Source organism: Delphinus delphis, chromosome 4 (assembly GCF_949987515.2).
Source record: "Delphinus delphis chromosome 4, mDelDel1.2, whole genome shotgun sequence".
Lineage (NCBI taxonomy): Eukaryota > Metazoa > Chordata > Mammalia > Artiodactyla > Delphinidae > Delphinus > Delphinus delphis.
In genome coordinates, this window is record NC_082686.1 from 127,881,646 (window position 1) to 127,900,197 (window position 18,552).

Consider the following 18,552-nt stretch of genomic DNA (forward strand, 5'->3'; position numbering starts at 1 on the left):
TTCTCTAAGCTGGGTCTTTATCATGGTATTATACTGCCTCTACTACTTATTTACTGAGAAGCAAGGTAGGCAGAGCTGTGGCTTAGATACTGTTAGAAATTTATAGACTATGTGGTATAATCCCTGCCTCAGAAATCTTACAATCTAGTAGATGAAATATTAAAAGAAGTGGATTTTGAGACCCAGTATGAAAAATATATAAGATATATTATATGCCTTTTGCGACGTCAAAATAATTGAAAGCTATACTTCTGGGCATAGTGATGGCACAGGCTTCCTGAAGGAATCAGCTTTAAAGTTGAACCATCAACATTTAATCGGTAGAAAAGGGATAATAAATTTTTTGGAAAATTTCAGAAAAGTTTCAAAGAACTAAAAAAATGTTAATATCACATGAATTTAATATTGGGTAACTTTTTTTCTATTTTACGGTCCTCCCACACGAGGTATTTGGTGACCCTGACCTTGTGGTTCTTCTCAGGAAGTGGGTTATGTAAAGAGAAGATTTTTAATTCTTGTGAGAAGACTCTGTTTTCATTTTGAAGTGTGTTTATTCATGTATTCCTACATCAAGCATCATGCACTGAGCACTGTTCTAGATGCTGGGGGAACAGTGATGGACAGGACCAAGATTCTACACTCAACATTCTACCCTTCAGTCTAGTGGGGAGAGACAATGAGTAAACCAATAGACGAGTAAATTTTTTAAAAGGGAATTTCAGATGAGGGTAGCATCACAAAGAAAATTAAGCAAAGTAGAAGGACAGAGAGACAGCTGGCCTCCCGAGGTGGCCTCTCTGAACGTGTAATATTTAAGCCAAGACCTGAATGATGAGAAGGCTGAGAGAACCATGGACTCTGGGAAGAGTGGCCCAGGAAGAGTAACGGGCAAGGGCAAGTGCAGAGGCAGGAATGAGTTTGGCATATCTGCATATCTGAGAAGCAGAAAGAGTCCAGTCCTCGGAGGGAAGTGGAAGATGAAGCTAAGGAGAACTGAGGTGGACAAAGGGCCAGGGAACCTACGTTGTAGGCCAAGGAAAGGAGTTGTACAGTGTGAGCAAATATTTGCAAGGACATGCACATGTGTGTATTGGGTAGAGGAGTACATGAATGACCCATTCATTATCTATGTTTAACACAGGCCAGGAAAGGCTGTTGTTTGAAGAGAAGCAGGAATTACTACATAGGTCAAAAGCTTTCTTAGGAGATAAATTATTATATTTAGATAAATTTCAGATAAGCTAAGTTTACCTTCAGAGGTTAACTACATTTTCTTGCCTTTTCATTTCCATAATAGGTGTGACGTTTGATAAAAGTGAAAAGGTCTCAGATATCATTTAAATTTGTCAACTTAAGATTTTTCAGCAAGATTGCCATGGACTAACTGACCCCAATCGTGGTCATTGAAGATAGGTTCACTGATGTCTGGTAATGGGGTCATTAGGTACCTTCGTTTCTGCATGGATCTAAAGCAGAAAAGACTAGAGAAAAGGCTGTTTTCCAGTGCCTGGAGACAACAGATGTTCCTTTGTTTATTCTTCCTAAATCACAGTGCCAGTGATGATAGGGACCCTTGCAATATCAACCTGTTCCTCTTCTAAGTAGTAGTAACTTACTTTGCATTTTCCATGGTAATTATAAATTTCCTCTGATTTATTTTTATTATCCCAAGAGCTCTAAATGACCCAATTACTACCACTTAAATCCTAGAGTTAGTTGGACACAACTTTTTGAGGGAGGTGGGAGGTGGAGTATGATTTGGGAAGGGAATATAAGCTAGCTTACTGAAAAGGACATATTCTTTTTTTTTTTAATGGAGTAAACAAACTCAATATTTAAGAACGATTGGCCTCCCCCTATACTTAAGAAATGAATTACAACTAGTATGGCTGCTTCTCTGTCTGGTTTGGGTTAAGAGCTGACAAAGAAAAAAATCTACTTCTGACCTTGAGCTGAGTATGTCCTAGAAGGATGGCAATGGGTGGGGTGGAGAGGAACACAATCATAATTTCCCCAAGGCAGGCAGACATCTTACTGTAGGAGTCAGAAGCTAACTTTTGAGTACTCCTGACAATGCCTGAATAGAAAACCATTATGCTACCAGTTTTGAGAAGTGTGGAGGGGTGCAAATGACTTATGTGCTATTTAAGCAGTGCATTCCATCCTATAACGTAAATATGTGGGTGTGATGACTGACCATGTTATTGGATTAATGCAAAGTGTGAGATGGTGTGTGGTTCCCAAGTGCATGAGGGAATAAATGCATGAATATCTGCAGTGTGTGAATATTAGAGACCAGTCCTGAAACATGAAGCCACTCTCTGACCTGCCACGTACCATAGTTGGGCAGTTTAACCAAGAAGCAAAGCTACTGAAACTATGGAGTTGCAGGTTTTCTGCAATAAGAATAGTACATATTTGCTGACGTGAACAAGATTCAGGAGGGAAGCACAGAAAGAACACGTGGGCTTGGGGTGTGACTCTATTTAGTTAACTTGGGGCGGATAGTTGTCCAGAATTGGATGCTAAGAATGCTTTCTCCAGGCCAAGCAGACTCTCCTCCTGCCTTATTTGGCTTTGTTCTTCTGACGGTGACCCATCATGTTGGAAAAGAATCTCTTTCAAAAGTGTAAATGTTCCTCTTTCTGCGGGTGATGTCATCATTCCTGTGGTCCGGGCCTTTGTTACTAAATAGTACTTAGCAACACATAATCATTATTTTCTCCTCATAGAGTTCTGAGCATGTTCGTTCTGATGAAGTTGAGAGATATATTTTTTTCAGGGAGGTAGGAGTAAAATCTGAAAAAGGGGAAGCTATGTCTGAAAGGATCTCTTGACTAGAGTTACTTAAAAGAAGCAAGTAGACAACGAAATTTTTATCCTGTGGCAACAGCTTTGACTGGGTTAAAAAAAAAATCACAATTTCACGCACGGTTCCAAAGGAAGTGGTTTCCATGCAACTGTGCATATAAACTGTTCTTTAAAGTGGTAGATGTCTTTTTTTTTTTTAATTTAAACTCTATTTATTTATTTTTTTTATGGCTGCGTTGGGTCTTCATTGCTGCGCGCGGGCTTTCTCTAGGTGTGGTGAGAGGGGGCTACTCTTCCTTGCGGTGCACAGGCTTCTCATTGCGGTGGCTTCTCTGGTTGCGGAGCACGGGCTCTAGGCACACGAGCTTCAGGAGTTGCAGCACGCGAGCTCAGTAGTTGTGGCTCACGGGCTCTAGAGTGCAGGCTCAGTAGTTGTGGCACACGGGCTTAGCTGCTCCGTGGCAGGTGGGATCTTCCCGGACCAGTGTTCGAACCCTTGTCCCCTGCATTGGCAGGTGGATTCTTTTTTCTCTTTTTTTTTTTAAACCCCACATTTGTTTATTTATTTATTTTTCTGGCTGTGTTGGGTCTTCGTTTCTGTGCGAGGGCTGTCTCTAGTTGTGGCAAGCGGGGGCCACTCTTCATCGCGGTGCGCGGGCCTCTCACTATCGCGGCCTCTCTTGTTGCGGAGCACAGGGTCCAGACGCGCAGGCTCAGTAGTTGTGGCTCACGGGCACAGTTGCTCCGTGGCATGTGGGATCTTCCCAGACCAGGGCTCGAACCCGTGTCCCCTGCATTAGCAGGCAGATTCTCAACCACTGCGCCACGAGGGAAGTCCCTAAAGTGGTAGATGCCTTTTGCTTGGCTTGGCTTGTCCTTCTTATGATTCCCCTTGTAAAGTGGGTGGGGAAAGTTGGACAAATGAAAGCTGTTCACTGGCCAATTAAGAGAGATGTTTCTCAAGTGCCTGTTTATCATTCCAGGGAACATCTGGGATTCCCTTTTTAATTACATCCTACCTGTCTATTCAAAAAACTGTAATAGGAGCTGTCTTTTCATTTTGTGAAAAATAGCTGTAAATTTCTTAAAGTTGTAATGTGATTTTAATCACCATATTTTGAAAAGACTTGAAGTTTAAACTGAGCTTGTTCTTTAAATATTCTAGATTTTTAAATTTGTAATTACTATCCACTTAAAATAATAACAGTAGCTATAACTTATCAAATGCCTCACTCATGTTAGGTTAATTCTCATGAAGTCATTCATCAGCACAATTTTATGAGGTAGACATTTTAAGTTCACAGGAAACTGAGACTTGGAGAGACTGTCCAGAATCTCATGTCTAGTAGACTCCAAAGACTCTTTTATCTCACAGGAGCCAAGGTCATGGGCAGAGCAGCAGCTTTGGAAAAATTACCCCCCGTTGTTTAACCTGATTCTTCTAAAGAGTGTGGTGCAAACACAGGTCATTGCACGAGGCTGGGGAGACGGATATGCCTTCTTTCAAGAGCATGCAACAGCACAGGCAGAGGGGCAAGGTGGCAGCAGCCGTGACTGTTGCCAGTGGAAACTGGCCCATGTGTCATATTTGGCATGTATATACCTGTTGCCAATAACCCCAAAGTAGACAGTGTGTTCCCTTTAGTCACCCAGTAAGTTAGTCATAAATGAAATGGACTTACTTCAGTTGTCTTCTTCCATCATGGTAAGGAAGATAAACAAATGTGTGCCAAGGGTCATCCATGTACTCCGTTTTCCTAATAATTTGGGTGCCTCACATAAATTGGATATTTGGTGACAAATATGCCCTTTTCTACAAGCTTAAGTCTAATCTGAGTTAACTTCCCAGGGACCATGTAGAGTTTTCAGTATTTAGGGACCTGACGAAGTGTTTACAGCTTCTTCCAAGAAAGACCTACCAGTATATTGTAAGAATAAACAGACTTCAAAGTCATCACAAGGAGAAAAACTGTTCTGGCTAAGTCTGTAATTTAGAGTATCTTTAGAGAAGAAAGAATTTATGAAAAGAGAGGCTCTGGGTGGCCAGCCTCTTTTATACAGTTACTTTTTTCTTTATTTAATTGTAAAGACTAAATGACAGGTAGGAAAGTGCTTTTTTTTGCAGGAACGTGGGCGTCTTGAAGCTGTGGAAGGAAGTTACATTGTGCATGGGAGTAAGCATGTGGGTAGGAGTTGTACACCACCACTCTATTGCTAGTCTAGAATAATCATGCATAAACATCTTTATGGTGGCACCTGAACAGAATTAATAAATTCCTATCAAAGGCACTTGATACATTGTTTAAAATAAGCACATATTACCTTTTATATCCAGCAATAGTAAAGAAAATTTTTACATCAGAAACAAGGATAAAAAAGTCCTGTAACTTTGACAAAAACAAAGATAATACAAGTGGATTTTCATATATTAATTCAAAAGCTGACATACTATACTCTCCAAAAGTGTGAGAGAGAAGCTGGCTTTGTCTGTAGATGTCATAGCCTTAAAAGATTAAACCCAGGAAATGAATGAAAGTAAACACCAAAGAACACAGCAAGGGCAGAGTAGTAATGATCAGTCAGAGATTTCTTTAAACCTTGCCCTCGGGGGCTGTGTGGTGGACACCCTTCATCTTAACAGAAATAAAGTCACTGTTTCACACAACCAGTAATAGAATTCTGTCTTACAAATGAGGAGGAATTCAAGCAGTGTAGATGTATAGTTTAAGTACTGTGATGGCTCTCACAGAGCTATAATTTCAGATGTTTGAATTCAGTGAAATAAAGGGGAGATCATAAAAATAATAATTGTCTGTCTTTTGAGTTTAGATTCACCTATTCACATGTTTTTCCTTCCCTTTCACTACACTTTGCAAATTTGTATTGTTTACTTAATTGATTATAATTACTTATTATTTCATATCTATTGCCCCTGTGGGACTGTATGTTTCAAGAGGCTTGGGGTCCAGTGTTACACACCCTGTAGCCTCAGATTCCAGGAAAGTCCAGAATTATGCCAGGTGCTCAGTGACTATTTGTGGACCAGATAGGAAAGTTGACAGCAAAACGACTTAGAGGGAAAATGCAGCAGTTACCAGTGAGCTGGTGGCCTACGGCCAGAAAAGTTTGAAAGGGAGAAGAATGTTCAACATTGTCTAGAAATACATAAATTACTGAGAAGGCTAGATGGGATCAGGTCCTGTCAGCAGTTACTCATTGCTAAGCCGGTGACAGAAATACAGGCATTTGAGTCCAGCCAGGTGTGGCCAGGAGAGCCACATTCTGGCTGACGGCACATTCACAAAGACAGTAAATTAAGACTTGTAACATTACCCGCAAATGAGATTCAAATGAGAAATGTCCTATTAATTTATTTGTATTTATGATTTAACTATGTTAGTTTGTTGAGTGAATTTATAAAACATACTAAAATTTGCCAAAGACTTTTTATTTCTAAAAAGTATATATATACATATATATGTATATATTCATATAACATTTTCATATATAGGTATGCATATACATATATGTATATATTCTAGAATATATATTTTTTTCTTTAGTCTGATATAAATAAACCCAAAAGGAAGTGGCCCAGGATACTCAGAGGCCCTGATGTCATTCTCAACAATTTCTTAGAAAGAGGCAGGGTATAGAATTTTAAGCAAACAGCAACCTAAGCCTTATAGAACATGTAGGATTATCCTCTGTGTGGGCTTGATTGTTTCTCTAGCTTGTTTTTAAGCCCACAGGTCACTGATGCTTACGTGGTACAAAGTGAGACATATTTTGGTGGCCTAAGGAGCATCATGTCCAACCAGGTGCATGACAAAGGTGCCGCAGCATCTAACCTCCCCACAACTAGCCTGCCTCCTGCATTTCTACATGCATGTGGGCAAACCTAAACTCGATTTGAGATAATGTTTCCTGCAGAGAACACTGTTTCTATCGTGCCAGACAAACTTGCCAAGGGGAGGGAACAGAGCAGGTCCATACATTGCCACTGATTCTGAGGGATTTTATTTCATAAACTCTAGCTCAGCAGTAGGAAGCCTTGGCTGTATAGCGGGATCATCTGAGAAACTTAAAAAAAATATTGGTGGGGACTTCCCTGGTAGTGCAGTGGTTAAGAATCCTCCTGCCAATGCAGGGGGCATGGGTTCGAGCTCTGGTCTGGGAAGATCCCACATGCCACAGAGCAGCTAAGCCCATACACCGCAACTACTGAGCCTGTGCTCTAGAGCCCGCGAGCCACAACTACTGAGCCGACGTGCCACAACTACTGAAGCCCGCGCACCCAGAGCCCGTGCTCCACAACAAGAGAAGCCACTGCAATGAGAAGCCGGTGCACCACAACGAAGAGTTGGCCCCCGCTCACCGCAGCTAGAGAAAGCCCACACACATCAACGAAGACCCAACGCAGCCAAAAATAAATAAATAAAAACCTTGAGGATATTAAAAAAAAAATAGTGCGTGGGTGCCACTCCCAGAAATTCTGATTTAATTGCAACCCAGAGATAGACGGTTGCACTCTATAGATCCAAAATGTAGCCAAAGTCAAGAACCACTGCCCTAGTTTCAGTCTCCTCATTTCTAGGAGGGCCTCACAAATGCTATCTCACACGTCTCTTGTGAGGGTTCAAAGAGATAATGTGTGTAATAGGAATCCATCATATTGCTGAATTCACCAGTTTCCCTTATTTCAGGAGGGAAAATAGAAAGCCAAGGACGTGGGGTTGGGGGAGTCTGGGAAAGTGAGGAGGAGAGATCCATAGAGCCCTCTAACTTCTGCCTATTAGCAGTTCATTAGGGTTAACAAGCTATCCTTTTGTCAGAGCAAACACTTTTGAAGGATTAAGCCTCATTCTCGCCTTAGTGTGAATGACTTTAATCAGATAATCTCCTATCACCTAGTTGGGGATTTACTATTGAAGGTCTGGGGGAAACAAGGAGAGAGAGAGAGAGTTGCAAGGGCTGCAAGGGCGGCCTGGAGTTTTTTGAGGGCAGGGTGAGGAAGCCTGCCTGTCTGCAGCCACAGCGTCTGGGAACTAGACTTGACACTCAGTAGGCTTTACATAATGGCAGCATGAAAAATAAGAAAAACTTCCCCTCACGTTGCTAGGGCAATGATTTGTTAAAGTGTTCCTACTGTCAGGTCGCTTGTCTGTCTAATGGCTCTTCCTGACTTTTCGGTGTCTTTCTTTCTGCCGTCAAGCACTTAACATGTGCCAGGTAATTATACCATTTGCCGGCTGGTTGGGAGTCTATGAGGAGCAAGGCCTTGCCCAGCCCTATCCTCTTTGCCATCTGCTTGGCACGTGGGTTTAACTGAATTATTTCACTTGCTACACTCTTTTCCAAATGTGCAGGGGTTTTTTCCCTAGGTCTATCCCCCTCTACTAGATTAGACTGTGAGCACCTCGAAGAGATCTTAATTTCCATGTCCCCAGTGCCGTTTAACTCTTGAGACGTAATGCTCAGTAAATATCTGTTGAATGAATCAAGGAGCAGCCGGGTGCACCCTGATGCCTACATTAAGACATTAGAATTAATTTATGACCGTACTGCTTAGTTCCCACACTATTGGACAAGGCAAAGAGGGAAGAAGAGAAAAAAGATGTGTATACGAAGCTCCCACCATTTATTCATGTGACAAAAGTTGTTCTTATTCAGAAGTCCCTTTAGGACAGCACTCCCCAACCTTTTTGGCACCAGGGACTGATTTTGTGGAAGATAATTTTTCCACAGGCCGGGGAGGGGTGGAGGGGCGATGGTTTTTCAGAATGATTCAAGAGCATTACATTTATTCTGCCCTTTATTCCTATTATTATTACATTTTAATAATATATATATTATACAATTACATTGTAATATATAATGAAATATATAATGAAATAATTATACAACTCACCATAATGCAGAATCAGTGGGGGCCCTGAGCTTCTTTTTACTTGCTACTCACTGATAGGGTTTTGATATGAGTCTGCAAGCAACGGATTTGTTATGGTGTTTGTGCAGTCAAACCTCTCTGCTAATGATAATCTGTATTTGCAGCCGCTCCCCAGCGCTAGCATCACTGCCTCAGCTCCACCTCAGATCATCAGGCATTAGATTCTCATACGGAGCGCGCAACCTAGACCCCTCACATGCGCAGTTCACAGTAGGGTTCACACTCCTATGAGAATCTAATGCCACCACCGATCTGACAGGAGGCGGAGCTCAGGCGGTAATGCGAGCGATGGGGAGCGGCTGTAAATACAGAAGAAGCTTCACTCGCTCGCCTGCCACTCACCTCCTGCTGTGCGGCCAGGTTCCTAACAGGCCATGGACAGGTACTGGTCCGTGGCCCAGGGGTTGGGGACCCCTGCTTTAGGACATCACTTGAAACATGGTCTGAAGGTAATTTCTGGAAACAGAAGGGGAAGCAGGAATAAGAGATGCCGACAAAACATCCAGAGAGAGAAAACCCACACAAAGGAATGAGAAGAAAGAAGGATGTGGAATATCATAGAAGCCAAAAGAAAGGAACTTCAGAAATAAATGAGTAGATAGATACAGTGGATGTTTAGAAAAAGAAAAATCAACCTTGCTATTGACAATTTCAATTTTTTTTTTTTTGCATTTAGGAAGAAATAAGGCAATGGCCACATTTTCCAGATGCTTTTATTCTACATAGAACAGAGTTAACATGTAGAAATGTTTGGATTACAGTCCATAAGATAGTTACACTATAACATTTATACTGTTAGATCTAATAGATACTGTTTTTAAAAGATTACAAGGAGACTCTCTGCTAAACCACAGCACACCATTTTATGAGATGGTAGAAAATATTTCACAATATTACATGTAATTATATATTGTAAGGTAACATAATATAGGTAATATGTCCATTTTGACCTTCTGGTATCTGTTTCATAATTATTTTTGTAACATTTTTACTTATTAAAAGACCATTAGTGTACATTTTCTTTTCCTTAATGACAGTCTGTATTAGAAGACAGTGTGTATATCCTAGATAAGAATGTATAGAAATGTATTACACATTAGACACATGACTTCAGGATCTGACGTAGGCTCAGAAATGCTGCACTGTGGGGCAGGAGGCTTGACCCCTTATTAACTGTGAGGTTTTGGTCAGGGGTCAATTCTCCAGTCTCTGTTACTTTATGTGACAAATGAGGATTATTAATGAATATAAATGACATGGAGATATTATTTGCTTTATAAAGTTATATTATGAGGTGAAGTGGGGAAAAAAACAGCACAAAATTGTACATGTAGTACAATAACAATTGTGTAAAAAAAATGTGTTGAGGAAAACCTGGAAATAAGTAAACTAATATTATCAGTGTCTATTTCTGGGAACTGGAATCACTGCTGAATTTTATGAAAATGTTCTGTCTTCAGAAATTTTGAGTTTTCTATCCTGTGTTGACTTGAGGGAAGAAATAAATCTCTCTTTCTCACGCACACACACACACACACACACACACACACACACACACACATTTCACTTCTCTCAAGGCCTGGAGCTGGTCATCTTATGGATTCTCTTCAGCTCTGAGATGGAAGATTCTAATGTTTACTGTATCTCACTGCTATAGGCAACTAAATCACTCTCTTCTCTCAGGTCTTCAGCCATTTGCTGCCTTTGCTGTCCTGGCCAGAGCCCACTCTTCTGGTTTGCTCTCCTTCTCAGCGGCGGTGTATCGCCTGTGTTCCGTTCTGCGATTAGACTATCAGGCTCCTGTACACAGCAGTCAAGTATAATCTAGTTATCTCCGTGAAAAGCAAATCTGGATCCTGTGCCAATTATACTGGCCCCCCCCAACTCCAATATAACCAAACATGTCAATGGTTCCCGCTGAGCAAAATTATCATGATTGGAGCTTTGCATTTTGAGTGTGATTAATTTTATTAAGATTCATCGATTCTCTCACTGGACTGTAAACTCCTTGAGGTTAGGTATCCCATTCGTTTTTTATCAGTCATGGGATTTCCAGCCCTAGCATGAGCTCAGGATTCAAGGTTCTAGACCTACAGTTCCCACGGCTTTGAATGATTTTTCCCCAGTTCTCACTTCTTTGAGGACTCTGCCTACTTCTGACCATCTCAATCCTTGACCAACTATCCTGTTTAACAAACACAGCCTCCCCTCCTTTTCCCCTCAACCTGCTTTCTTTTACTTCATAGTACTTACCTCCATCTGAAATTGCCTCAGATATTTATCTTTTTCTACATATTTATTCTTTACTTGTTTAGTGCCTGTCTCCCTCTAAGAGACTGTAAACTCCTTGAAGGAAGTGATTGGGATGTGTCGTTCATTTCTGTAACCATACTGCCTAGAACAGGACTTACTTAACACAGTGGATACTCCATGAACATTTGTGAAACAGAGGCATTGTGTGAATGTGTTTTCTGTAAGGAAGGAAGGAAGGAAGGAAGGAAGGATGGAAAAATGGAAAGGAGAAAAAAAGAAAAAACAAGGAAGAAATAGAGGAGGAAAGAATTATATTCCTAGAAATCTAATGTGGCTCTTCTTCACATTAAACTTGGGGAGCACTTATGCCTATATTCTTGTTGTCCTAGTGTCTTTAAGAAAATGATGAAAATAAATGGCCTGAATCAGAAGACATTGATGCTAGCTCTTCTCTGTCATGGTTCCAATTTACTTATACAGTATTTTCTGGTCTAACAAGGGAACAGGGCCAGATGGGCTCTAATGTCCATTCTCTACTAAAATTCTGTGGTTCTAAACCTTTAATTCTGAAACGTATTTGCTTTCTATTTCCCTATTTCTAGATACTAAAATGATTATAATGAAGATTTAGATTCAACTTTTAGGTAAAATAGGTTAATTGAAAAATGCATGATAAAATTAATATTTTAACTCAGTTTTAATCTTTATAAACATTTTAAGACAAATATATTGGTTTTATATATTTTTACATTTATGTGTTTTGTACATTAAGTGGTATATATATTATATATGCAATATGTTCTATTATATAACATACTATATATACACACAATAGAATATATATTATTTATATTTAAATACTAGGCATAATTTTAAAAACTTACTTGATATGTGAAATATATAAAGGTCCTAAACTAAATTTAGATAAACTAAATTCACACAATTCTATCAAGTATATTTGTTCAGATATCTGAACAAGTTTGAATCCAGGCTACAGAAGAATGCTTCCACCCCCTTCCCTGCTGTGAAACTGAATGGAGATACATTTAATGCATGTACTTAAAATAGATTCATCATATGAAAGTGTTTCCAATTCTTCACTGCCTTCCAGCAGCTTCTTCTCTTAACCATCTATATTTAAACATGGGTCAAAAATCATGGGGCCTGAATTTGGGTCCCAGTTTTGACACTATCTTGTAATGGATTCTTTTTACTCTGGTATAATAGCAGTATTCCTAGATCTGTGATTCAAGACCTTTTCATATTTCGAGTTTTAAGAAGCATACCTTGGGATATTTTCATTTAGATGATTTGTTGGGGGAGGGGCAGAAAAGGCAAATATTTGGACAGCAGTGAGAGCTTACTGAGCTATAAATGTGGTGTGTAAGGAATAAAGACACAGATCTACTAGAGAATGGATTTGAGGATATGGGGAGGGGGAAGGGTAAACTGTGACAAAGCGAGAGAGAGGCATGGATATATATACACTATCAAACGTAAGGTAGATAGCTAGTGGGAAGCAGCCGCATAGCACAGGGAGATCAGCTCGGTGCTTTGTGACCGCCTGGAGGGGTGGGATAGGGAGGGTGGGAGGGAGGGAGACGCAAGAGGGAAGAGATATGGGAACATATGTATATGTATAACTGATTCACTTTGTTATAAAGCAGAAGCTAACACACCATTGTAAAGCAATTATACTCCAATAAAGATGTAAAAAAAGAAATGTGGTGTGTAGGACAAGAAAGATACAGTTCACACACACACACACACACACACACACACACACACACGCTTACACAGTGCCATAAAGACTCTCATTTGAATGAAAAAGATAAATGCTACCATTTCCTTTATCTGTGTTATTGTAAACCAGGTAGCTGATGTTATCTCTGAAAACCATATTCCTTAACTGTATTTCTATTGGGATTCATTGGTATAATTAAGACTTGAATGGTCTGAAATATTTCAGGAAACTGCAGTGAATATTCTTTCCTTTATCTGAAAATGTAGTTTTATTTCATCTGAAATTGTTTTCTATAATTTCCCTCTCCACCCACAAATGACATTCTTTTTATACTTATAGATATACTTACTCATGAGCCTATGAACTATGAACACTACACTTCATAGAAGAGAAACCATAATGCTATCCTAGCACTGAGGGAATATGATTGGTATTATAAATGGGAACTATTTACTTTTTATTACTATAATGATTTTTTAATAATTTCCACAATTTGAAATGTGGTTAGAATGCCACTGGTAGTTGAAAGCTGGCAACATGATTTAATATTTTTAACATATGATCTGGTGTTTGCTGCACTGCTTCAAAATGTTACATGTCATTATTCATGTTACAGTATTATCAATGATAATAAATTAAGCTAAACCAGTGGCAATGAAGTTTTATATCATCATTTATTTTGACTCACTTTGGAGTCCTAGGTTGACCATTGTTTTGTATGAGTTTTCTTATGTGAAATAACATTTTTTCCTCTCTTCTTTGTCATTTACTAGGATGTTTATTCTACTGTTTCTAACATTCAGGGGTCTTTCTTGTATTTCTTTGTATTCTGTTCAGTGGAGCAGAAAATTTGTCTCGGCTTCAATTTTTCTTTTGTTCCCAGAACGTCTCCCCTCCTCCAGTGCTGAAGTGGAAAAATAATTTCCACTCTTGCACCACACAGGTTCAAAGTCTTGTTTTTCACCATGTTGCTCCCAACAGCGAATTTTCTAACCCACATGAAAGAAGAACACCAAAGCTCTAACCTGGAAGTCTGCAAGGGTCTGAGAACAATTGAAAATAAGTTCCTACAACCAGGATTAGCCCTCAGCGGTTCACTGGACATTCTGAGGAGAGGCACGTGGAAGCCAGTGAGGGCACCCACCTGCCGGCACAGGCATAGGTGGCCCAGCTCAGAAGTCAAGGTCTATTGTCAAGGAGAATGGAGGCAAACTGGAGAAATTAAAAAGCAAGTAGCAAACAATCCAGTAGGCTTAGCCAGGGACTTGGGAGTCTCCTCCCTTCCTCATTCCCTGCATGAGTCATTTTTCCAGTCTGTCCACACCCATTCACCCTTCTTCCATCGGCCTCCACCCTACACTCCCATTCACCCTCCAAGCTGCTGCTACAGGATCTTTCTGAAATGCAAGTCCAAATTTCACCTATCTCCTTGCTGTGTAAACTCATCTAGATCATCACAGTTTTCAGAGTAAAGTTGAGACCCTTGGATTAACACAGACCTACATTTAGCTCATTTGCTGCCACTCTCCTATAAGTATCCGGCTTGCACTTCTAACAGAAAGACTGGCAGGTCCACTGTATTTGCCAGGCTCTTTTCTCCAGTGGACCTGGACTCAATTCCCTTTATCTTGCTAATTGCTACACACCTTTCAAGGGACCTGTTAAAGTCACTCTTCCAGGAAGCCTTCTTGAATCTACTCAGGCCCATCTTGGGCTTGCCTTCATCATTTTAGCATTTATCCTTCAGGTGGAATTAATTGGTTTATTTTTCTCTTCAGTAGCCTCTTCCTTGGTAGAGGTATTATCCTTGAGGGTAGGAACTCTGTGTTATCCATTCTTGAATCTCTGGCATAGCAGGCACTTGATGTAGTTGTTGAAATGAATGCTGAATTAGAAGAAAAGAAGTCCTCATAGCTTGGGGTAGCTACCAATTGGCAGATAGAGAATGCCCATCCCTGTTCTCTGAGAAAGTGTCGGTTTCCTTTTAAATTTGCTTCCACTGTGTGTGCACTTGGGTACTTTTCAATGATTAACACTGAGAAGTGGCACCATCTAATTAATTTCTTTGTTCTGGAAGGGAGCAGTGCACAATATTAACTCAGTGTTTTGTGGACCTAGCCAAGGGTCGAGATCGCAAGTCTGTTATTAATGCCTCTAGAAGTATTTTTGTATTTTAGCACCTTTCATGATGTTTTTCCTTCTCCTCCTGAAGCTGTCCCCACCCTCTCTAACACAGCCTAACAAACTTGTAGGAAGTACATCGCACAGTAGCTAGCATTTGGTCCTAAACTGTGTCCAAAACATGGAAAAAAATGTTTTTAATTAGAATCGTCATTGAACAAGTTATTCCCTAAATCCAAAGGAAGTTCTGCCCCCGCCCCGCGCCAATCTCTAAAACTTGATCACATAACGATAGTCCAGGATTCTTTCTATTCAAAGTGAAGGCAAGTTCCATCTTACGACACCCAGTGAATTATGATTTGGGGCTGTGGTTTCCTTTGTTCCAGCAATGATATGACTTATTTGCCTTGGACTATTACAGTATTTAAGAAAATGAATATTTTATGTTGAAAGAGGGGGTTCTTCTTTCTATAAATCATATAATGCAGAGTTGGGAAGGAAGGGGATTTCACATTCCAAATATTATTTACAAAGTAGATGGGAAGCCGGTATGTGAGTGTTCGTGCTTGTGTGACAGTAAGTTTTACTAAGGAATTCCAAAACCGTGGACATCCTGTTACTGGAGAAAGATACACACTGGCAGTCGTGCGGATGTCTTTCCCGCCTGTGGGCCATCAGGTTCAAAAACTGTGTGGTGCATTTTAACGCGGCAGCCCCACCAGCTGCTACTGTTTTATCCTGATTTTGAGACTCACCTTCAGTCTAACCTTGCCGGCTGCCTTACCAAGTCCCATCCACGGGCCTCTTTCAACAACGAACCGATTTGTCGGCTCAGCCAGTCGGAAGGAGCAGAAAGTAGTAGCGGTGCGTCCTCTCTGCACTATAGCTCGGAGGTTATAATGCTGAACGTATAAGATGGAAGATACCACCGGGAGGCGGCGGGGATGCACCTCGCCAGCTCCAGCTCGGGTTTCCTTTTGCTCTCCGCGCCGGTCGGCGGGTGGCAACGACCACCCCCAGCGGACTTTGTTTGGTTGAGGGGCGACGAGGTGGCGGGGGAGCAGAGCCGAGGGGCGGCGGAAAGTTGAAGAGCGTTTTATTCGCCGCCGCGTGGGTTCCGGGGCTCGACGAGTCCGCCCAGGGCTTCCTGGTGGGGCTGGGCCGGCGGGGGAGGGGCCGCGCAGCAGCAGCGGAAACCAGACCTCGGCGATAAGAGGCTGCACAGCGACATGCAACAGTCTTTTCACTGCAGCTGAATGAGTTGTGGCGCTCACAATGCTCCCGTGACCGGGAACTGACAAGTTCAATTTTAAATCGCGGGCCTCTTGGAATCATGACTCCCACAATGCCTTGGGCACTCGCTCGGCAGTCGGGCTGCCTCTGAAAAAAAAATGTGAGAGGTAAGTTTCCATTTTCACAGTTTGCTCGCGCTGGTCTGCTGCTCTGCATTGTTCGTGTTCTTTCGGGGCTGTACATGGCTGAAGGAGGAAGTGAGAGGACGCTTGGGCCGGCTCAGCACGCTGGATGGTTTCCTATCACACACCATCTCGAGCTAGAGGGAAAGCGGGAGGTTGCAGCTGCAGCCCAGCTGCGAGGAGCCCTTCCCTGGGCTCTGCGGACACTGTCAGCACTGCCAGCTTCCCACTTGGCAGCCTAAGAGAAAGAAAGAGAAAGAAAGAAGGGGGGTGGTGGTGGTGGTGGCGGATAAAAGAAACAGGTGCGTGGAAGTGTACTTACAACTTAACGACCTTTGTCGGGGGGAGATGCGAATCCATCCGATGGGAGCCACGGTTTCTCCCAAGAGATCCCGCATCCCTGCCCCTGGGGCTGCCATCCAGCCCGGTTTTCATCTGGGCCAAGTATGTGCACGCAAAGGTTAATTCTCTGCCTGCTACCCATAAATTACGCATGACATGTTTAGCTGGGCTTCCTTATATGGAGAGTGCTGTATTTCAGTCCAGTTTGCCTTTTGCCAAGTTTACAGGGCGGAAGAAGCCCTGCATGAGAGGGCTCTTTTTTTTTTTTCCCATCGTTTTGTAGTGCGTCACTCAAAAACTGTAAGAAAAGTAAGTATAGGCGCTCTCAGGGTGGAGCCGCAGTTAGTGGACTGAATTGCTTTCATGAAAGGTTGAAAAGAATGAAAAGTAGTTAGGACTTGGGTTCTGGTTTTTTAGACAAAAGCAGGACAAATATGTAGCGCGGCCTCCCCCCCCCCACCCCTTTTCTTTTTTTAAACGGAGCCGGAATCTGTTATTGGTAGTAATGTGTCATGTGAGAATACTTTGATTCCAGAGCCTGTAACACGAGCAGGTATATGGTGGAGCTTATGCTTGCCCCTCTCACAGCACTTTACAAGTACAGTGGTGAAGCTGGAAGAGTAATTGTGTTCTTGAATCTCTCCTGGGCCGGGAGAATATGCGGCTACTAGGATTCTGTGCTGTATTTCCGTGGAGTGCACTTCCCTAGGATTAAGATTGAGTAAGAAGCTGCCAGAAAGGTTATTGCCACTGCCTTTACTTTGCGTGCCCACCAGCCCAGGCACAAGCCGATAGCAAATGGATGGTAAACTCTGCCCTACTCGGAGGAATTTCTCAAACAAATTAATACAGTGAGAGAGAAGTCATAATTAATGCCTTTGGATTTGCAGGCCGTCTGCAATGTGCTTTGAAATACTACACCAGTGGACACGGTGTTCCCCCCTCCTGGGTTTGAACACAGTGCCTGTTTATACCCAGAGGGTAGTTAGTACGTAACTATTCTATACCAGCATAAGTGAGCCACCCCATGTTATCTCTGTGGGTTCCTGAGAGCGTTGGTGTTGCTCCCTGTCTTGCTGTTGAGATAAAATGTTATCACTGAGACAAGTTAAAATGAAAGTTCAAAGACTGTAAAATTTATCCCAGGAATACTTAGTTCAGTCCTTAGAATGTCTTAGATATGGTGCTATAGCTGGGGACTCTGAATAAAGTTATTTTGTAGCCTGTGAAAGCACATTGTTGTCACTTGTATCTCTGCTTTCTTAAAGTTGGTGACAACTACAGCTCCGAACTGTGTTTTAGGAAATCTCCAGCTTTCTGAGTTTCATCAGTGTTGTGTATTTGCACGGGGGTGAATTTTTTTTTGGATTACTAGCGTGTTGTTAGGCCTTCTTTCAAAAGGTAGACAAAGCTTTTAGTTTTATTTGTTCAGTGGGGGGTTTCCTTGCAAAAGTTGCCTTTTGTGTTTTAAGGAACAAGTTGGGTCAGCACCAGAAAACCTGTTTATCCATTCGTCTATAATTACAGTGTCACTAAAGACGTAATAATCAGGTTGTATTATTACTAAGAGACTCAGAAAACCTCACATGTGCCTAGTTTAATTTTTTTTTCCTCACGTAACTAAGAACAAATTTGTGTGCAGATACACATCGTGTGTGATACTCTATGCAGCCATGCCAACAGAGAATCCAAAGTGTTTTATGGTTTGAGATATTATTGCTTGTGTTTACATTTCCACATTTGGGGCAAACTTAGACTCCAAGTTGAATTCATTAAATTTTGATTCCAACATTCTGTTCTTCCTCTGGGCACGGAATTCCTATGAAATGAAACACTGGGTTCTGTTCCAGAACAAGAACAGAATATCTCAAGGTTTCTCCTGGCGGGGGAGGGAGGGAGTAAAATCGTATTTCTGA

The 18,552-nt window shown here is 41.5% G+C and overlaps 1 protein-coding gene across 10 annotated transcripts in view; it reads left to right on the forward strand.

The window, feature by feature from the left end:
- The window catches only part of MBNL1 (muscleblind like splicing regulator 1), a 200,783-nt gene that overhangs the window by 8,459 nt on the left and 173,772 nt on the right, over window positions 1-18,552 (forward strand). For 5 of the 10 annotated variants that reach the window (XM_060011437.2, XM_060011439.2, XM_060011440.2 and 2 more), the window contains exon 1: window positions 16,108-16,279. The exons of 1 other annotated variant lie outside the window; for it this stretch is intronic. The gene's annotated coding sequence lies outside the window, so the exon portion shown is untranslated. Of the gene's footprint in view, window positions 1-16,107; window positions 16,280-18,552 lie in introns of those variants that run through there. 4 more of the 10 variants (XM_060011442.2, XM_060011443.2, XM_060011444.2 and 1 more) reach the window with 2 other exon arrangements.